At 36.2% G+C, this 10,966-nt stretch overlaps 1 protein-coding gene across 1 annotated transcript in view; it reads left to right on the top strand.

Moving 5' to 3' along the window:
- The first annotated feature begins 1,363 nt into the window (after nucleotides 1-1,363).
- Nucleotides 1,364-10,966, top strand: part of Ndae1 (Na[+]-driven anion exchanger 1) — a 63,333-nt gene continuing 53,730 nt past the window's right edge. Inside the window, exon 1 of the mRNA XM_067107847.1 lies at nucleotides 1,364-1,519. The gene's annotated coding sequence lies outside the window, so the exon portion shown is untranslated. The remainder of the gene's footprint in view (nucleotides 1,520-10,966) is intronic.

Here is a 10,966-nt window from a genome sequence, read left to right as displayed (position 1 = left end):
TGAGTAAATTTTAGCATCACGGACAGACTTGTTGTGCTGAACATAACTCTTCCTAATTTTTGTCTATTAATAGCATTCGTATTCCATTCAGTTTTACATTGTTACTCTGGTCATTAACATTCATTAATTCACTGCCATGGAACACTATTTATTTTTCAAGGAGTTTAGAGATGTATTTATAGACAAACTTTTCGAAACCACTTTTCTGCCTTTTTTCGTCATGTATTTATAGTCTAGTTTACCACTGCTGGACAAACAAGCCTATAAATTAATGGATTAATGGAAAACTCAATTCCACTTTCAAAAGCTTTGTTGGCCGGTTGGTTGAGCTTCAGACTCAGGGTATTCCGGCTTTCTGGTGATAGAAATTCATTTCTCGAATGGTATGAAGCCAGTAAAATAAGTGTAATCAACTTCAAATCGGTTTGTACAGCCTCTTACTTACTTCAGAAGTAGATGGTATGAAGCCAGTGTCAAATCGGTTTGTCCTCGTATTTCTGATTTTGACACCTGGTAGAAATTGGATGTGACGTACCAGAAAGACGCTCTCGAGAGCAATACCTTTTTTAATTTAATATTCGCGTGTGTGTGTTTGTGTGTGTGTGGTGTAGAACATTTAATGATAAACGTTTTGATACGCAGAAATGTTTTTATGACTGGTTCTAGTTTACACAATTTCTAAGAAGTGAATTCCCTGACTTTAGATATTCAAATATATGCACAGTTAAACAAACCTTGTGACTCACTAGTTCGGAGATGTGGAAAACTTCTGGTATATTGTACCTTAGGGAACCTTTGGCGTCAAGATTCATTGGAACGTGGAAGCTGGGATACTGGATGTTGCAAGCCGTTAATGGAACGCTAAAAGAATTACTTGTTAGTCGTTGCAGCCTCCCTTTTATTTATATACAGAGCAGTATTGCATTATTGATGGTTATTTTCACGTATGTTTTGTTTTCATATGGTAAATATAGAATGATGTTAATGTGATGGATTGCTAAAACCTTAAGGACAGCCGCCGTACTTGTGCATGAAACTTTCCCTGTAACTAAAGCCTGTCAATTACTGTCGTCTCGAGGCGGCGTGTTGAAACGTAAGGGGAAAATCGTCTGCCGTCGCTTACGACATTATCTGAAGTTTTACTGCCGTTAGTGCTAATCGATGTTTAATATTTCCTACAGTGTGACAGGCAAGATTTGGCACTCCTTAGGCTGACGACGCTGGTGAATCGATAGTGAAAATCCTTGGAGTATAAAAGTTACCCGACAGTCCAAGTTTCACGGAGCGGCTGCGTCGGACGAAACATTTTGGGCTCAGGGTCGAACGCGTTGCAAAACATCGTTCGCGGGTTGCCGACAATGCTTGGCCCGACGCGGGCCGGCCCCACAGCAGCTAGTCAGTCTCCTGTGCGCATGTGCAGGGTTAACACTCTTAACTGGCGCGTTCCTTCAAAATAATAAGTGCTCTGGGGACATTTTGTGGACCAAAGTGAGAGCTGTGTGTCTTATAATTTTTGTAGGTGAGTTTTATTGGATGTTTCGAATTTAAGCATGTTTTATGCCACGTTTGTGCACTTAATGAACGAAACTGGTGTGAAGTATTAGTGCAGAGTCCACAGTCAATACTAAAGTTTATAACTTTTAATTGCCACTGTTGATTTAAACAGTCTTCTGGCATTTGATAGTATCATGGTAAGTCAGACAATGCAAATTCTGTCCATATTCCGCCTTCCTCTTTCTTGCCTTGAAGAAACTGCACCGCATATTATAACCTTGTTCTCTACCGCTTTGAACTTGTATAAAAAGTGAATGTCGGTACATCTTCTGGTGCGTTACAAGAAGCTTTAATTTCTTACAGCAGTTGTGTTACTGTACTCGATCTTTTCTGTAAGCTTAGCACAGACAAGAGAAGAAAAAGAGAATAGTAACCTCGAATAGACTAAACACGACTTTTTTCCATAATCCCGTAAAGTCATTAATACCTAATGATAATTTCTTCCACGTAATTATTCTTTTGCTTACCGAGTAAGGCACAGCAACAATGAGAAGTTGATGCTATTGATTGCGTTCGTTCAGCATAAGAGAGAAAAGAAGTATGAGCTTGAAGTGAAATTTTATGCATTTCTCCCGGGTACGAAATTTCCAAGTACTGGTACTGGTACATAAGCTCTCTCTCTCTCTCTCTCTCTCTCTCTCTCTCTCTCTCTCTCTCTCTCTCTCTCTCTCTCTCTCTCGTATTTCGCGCGTATGTCTTGATTAATGAGGAATGTTCAGTTACGGTTGATTTAAGTGTGGGACAACTCAGTGGTAATCATGTAAGGAAAGAGAATCGTCTTAACACCCCAATAATTTCTCTACATTTCAAGAACTATTATATATATCTATATATCTATCTATCTATCTATATTATATATATATACATATAAATTGAGAAGTCAAGAAGTATTTGGTTTAAGTATATCTTATTAGAAATGCCTTTTACTTTTCGAGAAGCACACGCCAGTCAGGTTCTTACAAAGGTACTATACAAGTGCGGGAACAGAGTGCGACAGAGAGAGAAGAGTCGTGTATGCTCGGGGAGAGAAAGAAGGAAGAAGAGAAGAAAAAGCATGGCTCAGAATCGGATTCCTCGGAAAGTGACTCATAGTTTTAACCTCATCTCCTTCCTGTTCACCTCTCTTTATTTCCCTTCATCGTATCCTCTTTTCGCTCGGCATCGTTGTATCCGTAGGTGGTACTGCGCCGAGCCAGAGGTGCATCCGTCATAAAACTCCTTTAAAACTTTTAGAAATGTTATTATAGTGAACGTTCCTTTTTTAAAGACTGACGTTTATAGAACTGCTGTTTTCGGCGTAACGTTCCCTAGGATATTGCACATCAACGTCTCCCATTCCATCCATCCCCTCGTTGCATTTTCCGAAGATCATCGGCTTTTCCGCGAAGTTCTCGCCTGTTCCAGCGCACAATTCAGTTTCTCCGAATTTAGTGCCATACAGTAACATCTGTTCTCAATGTGGCAATTTGACATATAGCATATATTTCACAATTTTGCACGATTTATAAGGTTTCAGTGTTCATACATTATATACATATTTTCATGTAACATTTTAATGTTTTGCGTTAAGAATTTTGATGCTTTTGCGTCAGTTACTTTTCACATAACTTATTTATTTGACGTTATATAACGTTCAGGTGGTTTTCCACAAAGCGCACTTACTCTCTGCTAATTTGCTCTCACACGGATAGCTATTGTTTCATGGCGTTCCGTAACGCCCTGTTAGCATGCAGTTCAAGATCGCCGCGTTTCTTTGTTCTCCTGAGAGTGTTTCTCCTTGAGTCACAGACCTCGCTTTTCGGTTTTTCACGACGCTCTGCCGGTTCCTTTTCCCTGGTTTCGAAATCTTATCCCCTGTTTTTATTGTGTACTTTTTATATTTTTATTTATTCATATCAGTGCGTCACTTATTGCTTCCGTTTTCGTTATCATTCACTTCTTTTTCCGCTGAATCTTAGCTCAGTTGGCTCGTTTTTCTCTTCGGTGTACTTTTATTATTTTTATTTACTTCTATCATTTCGTCACTCGTCACTTCCTTTTCCGCTAAATTTTAGCTCAATTGGCTCGGTTTTCTCTTCAGTGTTTAAACTGACAAGAAATCGCCCACCCAGCCCTTCCTTCATTCACTCTAATGATAAGTGATTTTACGCCCGTTTCCTCTTGCTTTCTGTGAGCTCTTACTCCTTTCTGTCGCTCCGTCTTGTTTCCCTCTCCTTATCATTTTCTTCCCCAGTTATCTTTTTTAACTAATTTCTTTTTTATTCGGTATCCTATTTTGCTTTCTGTACCCCTATGCTTAATGGGCCTCTTCCCTGTTTATTTCATTGTTCCGTTCTTCCTTTACTCATCGTATTTTAACATACTTTTCCGGTATTTTTTATTATGTTGCTTCGCTTTTTTTATAATTACTTCCTTTGCCACTCAGTTACCATTCGCCTTCACACTTTCTCTTTGTTTCGTTATCCGCCTTTGCTTATTTCCTTGTCTTAATGTTTTCCGTTTGTTCATTCCCCTTGCACCTCCCTCCCCCCCCCCCTCCCCCCAATTCACCCCGGCTCTCTGTGAAGTTTTATGTTGCAAAGGAGAGCAGTGTTCGGGGTTTTCATCTTAAGTGTATTTATATTATCGCCGACAGCGATTACCCTTGAAGGTTTGTGTGCGTACGCACAAGCGCACACATGGATTTACTGTTTATGATGTGTGTGTATGTTATTGAGAGAGAGAAAGTTGATAAGAGGTCAGACTCTGTTGTTCCGATCCCTGGCATGCCTTCGGTTTGTTTGTATACAGAGCGTAAATAACCGATTATGTTTGTCAGGGACGTGAATGACGTTTTGTGAACTTGACAGCTAGTCTGGGTGGCGCTTCCTTGCTCTCTCGACTTCTGTGAATCCTCGCACAGCGAGTGTTGTTCTTTTTCGTATTTTCCAAGGCTAGATCTCGAATAACATAATTAAACATCCATCTGCGCAATATATTTGCTGTTAATGGCAATGTTATTGGACACGAGAGTAAACAAGTAAAAAAATGCGCCGAAGTGTTTTCGGCGCACTCGAGTTTTCTGTACAGCCGCTACAGCGTATAATCAAGGCCACCGAAAATAACTCTTATCTTTCGGTGGTCTCGGTATAATGCTGTATGAGCCGCGGCCCATGAATCTTTAACCACGACCCGGTGGTAGCCTATCGTATATCGTTGTCAGAAGCACGATTATGGGTAACTTTAACCTTAAATCAAATAAAAAGTGCTAAGGTTAGAGGACTGCAATTTTGCATGTTTGATGATTTGAGGGTGGATGATCAACATACCAATTTGCAGCCCTCTTGCCGCAGCAGTTTTTAAGATCTGAGGGCGGACAGAAAAAAGTGCGGTCAGAATAATGTGCGGACGGACAGACAAAGCCAGCACAATAGTTTTCTTTTACAAAAAACTAAAACTAGAAATATTCCAAAAGTCTGGGAAGCTCAGAGGAAATAAGCGTTATTCTTTTGTGATTTTTAGTCAGGTATTTCAGGAGTAAATTATGGTATCATTGTATTGTTTTATGCGTATGTGCATGCGTAGACTTAAAAGAGAATTTGAGGCTTGCAATCTTTTAAAGAGAATTTGAGGCTTGCAATCTTTTAAAGAGAATTTGAGGCTTGCAATCTTTTAAAGGGAATTTGAGGCTTGCAATCTTTTTTTAGTGTCTATAATAATAGGAATTCTGTTGTGATTGAAGAACGCTATTGTCACTTAACCGTGTAATGTAAAGTGCATTCTTTTTAAACAGTATCAAGTAACAAAGCAGCTCGACGTATCTGCTAAAAATATCATCAGACATTTAAGCGAGGGACCTTTGGAGCGAGCGCGGGCTCTTGCGAAAGAGACGCCGTGGCCCTGAACTCTGTTCTCTAACCTTACTTAGTTTTCCGCTTGCCTTCGGGAATGGGAGATGTGAAGAAAGATTAGTTTTTTTTTCTTGCAACATCGCGGGATCTATAGAAGCTCGTAAAGTAATCTTGGGAGAGTTACATTTTGAGGAAGCTTCTCATCAGGATTTGTTAAAAATACTCGATTTATTTGGATTTAATTCTTGTGTAGTACATGAGAGTTGTTTTCGTATGCTAATGAATAATGTAAAAATTGGTTTGGAAAGTTACGCTCCTATTTGTGGATGCGAGAAACCCATGTAAATAAAACTTAAGTGAGAGAGAGAAGAAAGTTTTATTGCGGTTAGTATGTGTAACCGTTTTCTGTCAATCATGATTTCGGCAGTACTTAGGAGCGTTATTTATGCAAGGAATGTCTAGATCGGAGTACGGTAGGGCTCATTATGTTGCGACAAAGTCCTTTTATACTGTTGTTAGACTGACAGTAAACTTATTTCATTTAGGGCTGCGGAATTTAAAATAATAAGCGATTGTCTTCACTCAAATACTCCTAGCACATCAAGTGGAAAAGCGGCTTGTAAAAAATAAAAAATAAACTTTTACTTTTAGCTACCCTAATAGCACTGGGTCCACGTCACTGATATTTGTGAGAAAACCTCCAACGAAACTGACGTATAAACGTTACCGTACCTTGCAACGTTTGCTCTGAAAAGGAATCCACCAGTGATCGTTGACGTACGCAGATCAAGATTCTGTTGTTTTCAGTCGTATGAAAAACAACCACAGTACAGACTGGGATGCATCCCAGACTGTGTATGGAAGCGCGTGTCGTTTCAAAGGTCAAGTACCTGGAGCTACTTAAATCAAGGAGACAACAACATGAATATGTTCCTCCAGGGGTCATGGAGAGCGGGTAACATTGAGTATATCTTATTTTAAAGAGGATGAACGCTTGTTATTCCTCGGGTAGCCGGAACTTAATGTACCCCGTACTCTCTGCGATTTAGAGATTCCTTTTCGTATAAATAACTCTCCCGTTTCCTGCCAAAACCGTTATTGTTTGAAAAAGATTAGAACATGTGCGGGGTTGGAAACTAGAGATGTATGTGTAAAGATTGTTTCCCTGAGCTAGAGATCTTGGAAACCGTATAATAGTTTATCATTGTATAAATAATACTGATGTCTGTAAGACATTCACAAAGGTGTTCATTAAATTTGCTGTAAGGAGATACGAAACATTTTTCAAATATATTTTTTCTTCATACAGTTTTTTTAGCTTGGTAGATCTGAATCAGACGACCCGCCTCCCCTCAGTACAGGTTTTTAGTGTTTTTTTTTTTTTTTTTTAACTGTCTTCTCACGTCTGCTGAATATACTCAGAACCGGAAAAGGTGAAAAAAGTAGCCCCTGCTTTAGTCTATTTTGAGATTCCTAAGATCCTGGCAGCACCTCTTATGAAAAATTATCATACTAAAATACTCTAATTGGCTTAATGTCGTTTTAAAATTTGTGAAATATTGATCTCGTATATATTATCATTTGACACAAGTCAGATTAATATGCATAATTTGAAAAAAAAGGATAGGCCGCAGGCGAGCAACAAGAACCAGCAGGTAAAAACAGTAAGAAAAGTAACGCCTACAAATGCGTAGACTTACGAAGACTCAGAGAGTAATAGTACTACTTTCCAGATCATAATATGCTCCTGTAAGGTTCTCAGAATCAAAGTTCTGGTCGCTGACATAGAATTCCTAATATTATTTGTAAGTCTCCTCTGGGAGCCCCATCTCCAAAAATGCAGAATGACAGGGAGTGTCAGAAAAAATACCAGTATACTAATGAAATGAAATAAATATCAACTCTGTTCATACTGTACATACTCGTATATTAACCCTGTTGAACGTTTTAGCGACTTGCTTTATTTAAAGTTGTTTACACAAGTAAGTTGAAAACATAAAAGGCAAGAAAATTAATGAATCGAGATTAATATATATATATATATATATATATATATATATATATATATATATATATATATATATATATATATGCCCATTCTTCGATCATGTGAGAATTAAATCATCTGATAAGACTGGTTCAGAAAATCCTCTCGACAGCAAAAAATACGTAGTCTGAACCTCACTTTTGATCAATTAAAACTTAGTACTCAGCGTGGTAAACTTTTTCTTCTACTAAAAATGATGCCAGTAGGTTCAGATAAGATTCTTAAAATCTTATTACTGTCTAGTGATAATAAATAGATAAATATATATATATATAATATATATATATATATATATATATATATATATATATATATATATATATATATATATACATATATTTTATGTGTGTGTGTGTATATTTATTAGAGCAAATATGTACGTGTATATATATACTATATATATTTATTTATTTATATATATATATATATATATATATATATATATATATATATATAATTATATATATATATATATATATATATATATAATATATATATATATATATATATATATATATATATATATAGATTAATTAGTATTTACTTGCTGTCCCTCCTGACCCACTGACACTACGATACTCCCGTGATCCACAAACTTTTTTTTTTTTAAGTAAATCAGCATACCAACAAGCCAGCGAACTGTTCTCCAGTATTTGTTTCAACCTCTGTTGTTGTTGTGTAATATATATATATATATATATATATATATATATATATATATATATATATATATATATATATATATAATATTTTATATGTATATATATTTTTTTATTATTATTATTATTATTATCACTAGATACTAATAAGATCTAGTAATCTTATCTGAACCTACTGGCATCATTTTTAATAGAAGAAAAAGTTTACCACGCTGAGTACTAAGTTTTAATTGATCCAAAAGTGAGGCATAGATTACGTATTTTTTGCTGTCGAGAGGATTTTCTGAACCAGTCCTATCAGATGATTTAATTCTCACATGATCGAAGAATGGGCGTTCATTCTTATATCCACCTCTGGAGATTCTACTTTTTTTCTTAAACGATGTTAACAGTTTACTGTGTTGCTAAGAAACCAAAACTTAGTTTCTTAGCCTCTTGACTAGTAGTATGACCTCTTCCGTTTAATGAATCTTCTATTTATGTAATAGCTCTTGACAGTGTCGCTGATAACGTATGAAGTGTACTGTTTGTTGCTTTCACGTGCAAGGAATAAGTATCTTCAACGCACGTAAAGAAAACAAGCTTCATATTTAGGACGACCCAAATATTTGCAAGATAAAATAGTTGTCGCACTCGAACTGATACGGAGCTTCTCTCGGAGAAGATATAATTGACTGGATAAAGTCTAAGTCAACAGAGACAGCATTCTCTCTTTACCACGCGCGGGCAAATAGACTGACGTTCCGAAGAGGAGATAGCGAGAGGCGTATAAGACTCGTCAGTTTCAGCGCGAGATGGGCTATAAGTTATGTAAGTAAAGGAACAGACAGAGAAATTTTTGAAATCTGGTTTGAGAAAAAGGTGGACAGACCCACTTGCAATTTTTGTGGTGTCTGAGGATCTTTTGTTTCAAAAGGTCACATCAGAGTTTTTTTTTTTACTCTTTTGTCGACTGATGTCGTCGAAGGAGAGTGATTTCTCAACTGCTGGTTCACGTGGAAAGGTGAAACTGTTGATTTAACCGTGTGATGGCATGAAAAACTGTTCCAAGTTATGCTGCTGATATCATTGTCATATATCTCGTGAATTATTAGTTTACTTTTGTTGTGGTGTTTTACTGATGCATGCTTGGTATGGATGGTAAAATAATGTAATTGGTAGTCCTTTTATAAATATTAAGAACAAGTGAACGATAACAATGATGGTATACAGAGTGAAAAGATGTCGCGTAGCTCTGTAGGCAAGGAAGGCAGCAGGATCTGTGCAGAAGTTGTGGATTAAAAGAATTGCGGGAACGGTAATAGTTGGTTAGGAAGCCTACATTGCTCCTGGCTACGTCATACGACCACGCTTTCGAGTTCCTTTTAAAATGCTGCCGCCAAATTTGGCGCCAAGTAGTCAATATGCGATGCAAAATGGAATTCTATTTTGTGCTGGCTCGTATGTTAACACAGCTTTACCAAACATACACAGTCCCCTCATGCCACAGATGCTGACTGCTTGGTGCTGAGTTTGAAGGAAAACATAAATATTCGGAAAATGTCCCATTGAGACACCGCCTCAAAGAGTTGCGTAAAAGATCATGAAAAAGAAAGGTTTACGGTTGTGTAGCTCTAAATAGTAATGTATATTTTTTCAGTATTAATTTTTCTTTACTGTATATTATTATACGATAAATAAACACAAACACATTATATATATATATATATATATATATATATATATATATATATATATATATATATATATATATATATATATATATGTGTGTGTGTGCGTGTGTGTGTGTGTGTGTATATATATATATATATATATATATATATATATTTATATATATAATGTGTGTGTTTGTGTTTATTTATCGTAGCAATATAGTAGCAGTACCATTAATACTGAAAAAAATATACATTACTATTTAGAGCTACGCAACCCTAAACCTTTCTTTTTTCATAATCTTTTACGCAACTCTTTGAGGCGGTGTCTCAATAGGACATTTTCCCGAATATTTATGTTTTCCTTCAAACTCAGCACCAAGTTAACAGTGTGCATAGTTGTACAGAATAATTTAAAGAATTAACTAAATTATAAGAGAGATTTAACTGCGATTATTGGTAAATCTATTCTCAGTCTACTTAGGGCCGTAATTATAATCTCTTGATACTTTCTTAAGCGTTGATGTGACAGTTTGAAGTAAACTTGAGTTCTATGATAAAAAAAGTAAATTCCCGGATTCACTTTTTTATATTAAAAAACCTGTCAATCTTGTAACTGTGTTTTTGTATTAAAATAACCTGTCAATCTGGTAACTGTTTTTATATTAAAATAATTATAATAAAATAATCTGTCAGTCTTGTCACTGCCTCATTCGTACTGTCTTCTCATTCGAATATGCAATCAAGCATCTCCCGCGAGATATCAAAAGTTTTCGAGTGACCTCAGTCCCGATCTGCGCTGATCGAAGTCAAGGTCAGTCGGGCTGGTTTCCGTGGCTTTGCAATTGTTTGCTTCTTTCTTTTGTTCCTGTTGTTAATTCTTCCTTCATGTCTACTCCACATGCACTGTTGTTTTTTCCAAAGTTCTTCCTTCTCTATTTATTTATTTATTTATTTATTTATTTAGAGTAAATTTCGAAGCGTTGTAGACAATACAATGTTCGCTGACATTGATTTGTATAATGTATGCCTGTCAGCCGAGTGATTAATATTCAGACATATATAATTAATATACTTGTCATTATGTCAGGATTTGCACGAGACTAAACGGAAATTGGAACGAATTATTTTAGGTAGTTATTTGACATTAATTAAGTTACGGCAGTTTTTATTAGTGGGATTTTATTTATAAATATATATATATGTGTGTGTGTGTAGGTGTGC

This window comes from Macrobrachium rosenbergii, chromosome 8 (genome assembly GCF_040412425.1).
Source record: "Macrobrachium rosenbergii isolate ZJJX-2024 chromosome 8, ASM4041242v1, whole genome shotgun sequence".
Taxonomy (NCBI): Eukaryota; Metazoa; Arthropoda; class Malacostraca; order Decapoda; family Palaemonidae; genus Macrobrachium; species Macrobrachium rosenbergii.
This window is presented reverse-complemented; position numbering and strand designations above follow the sequence as displayed.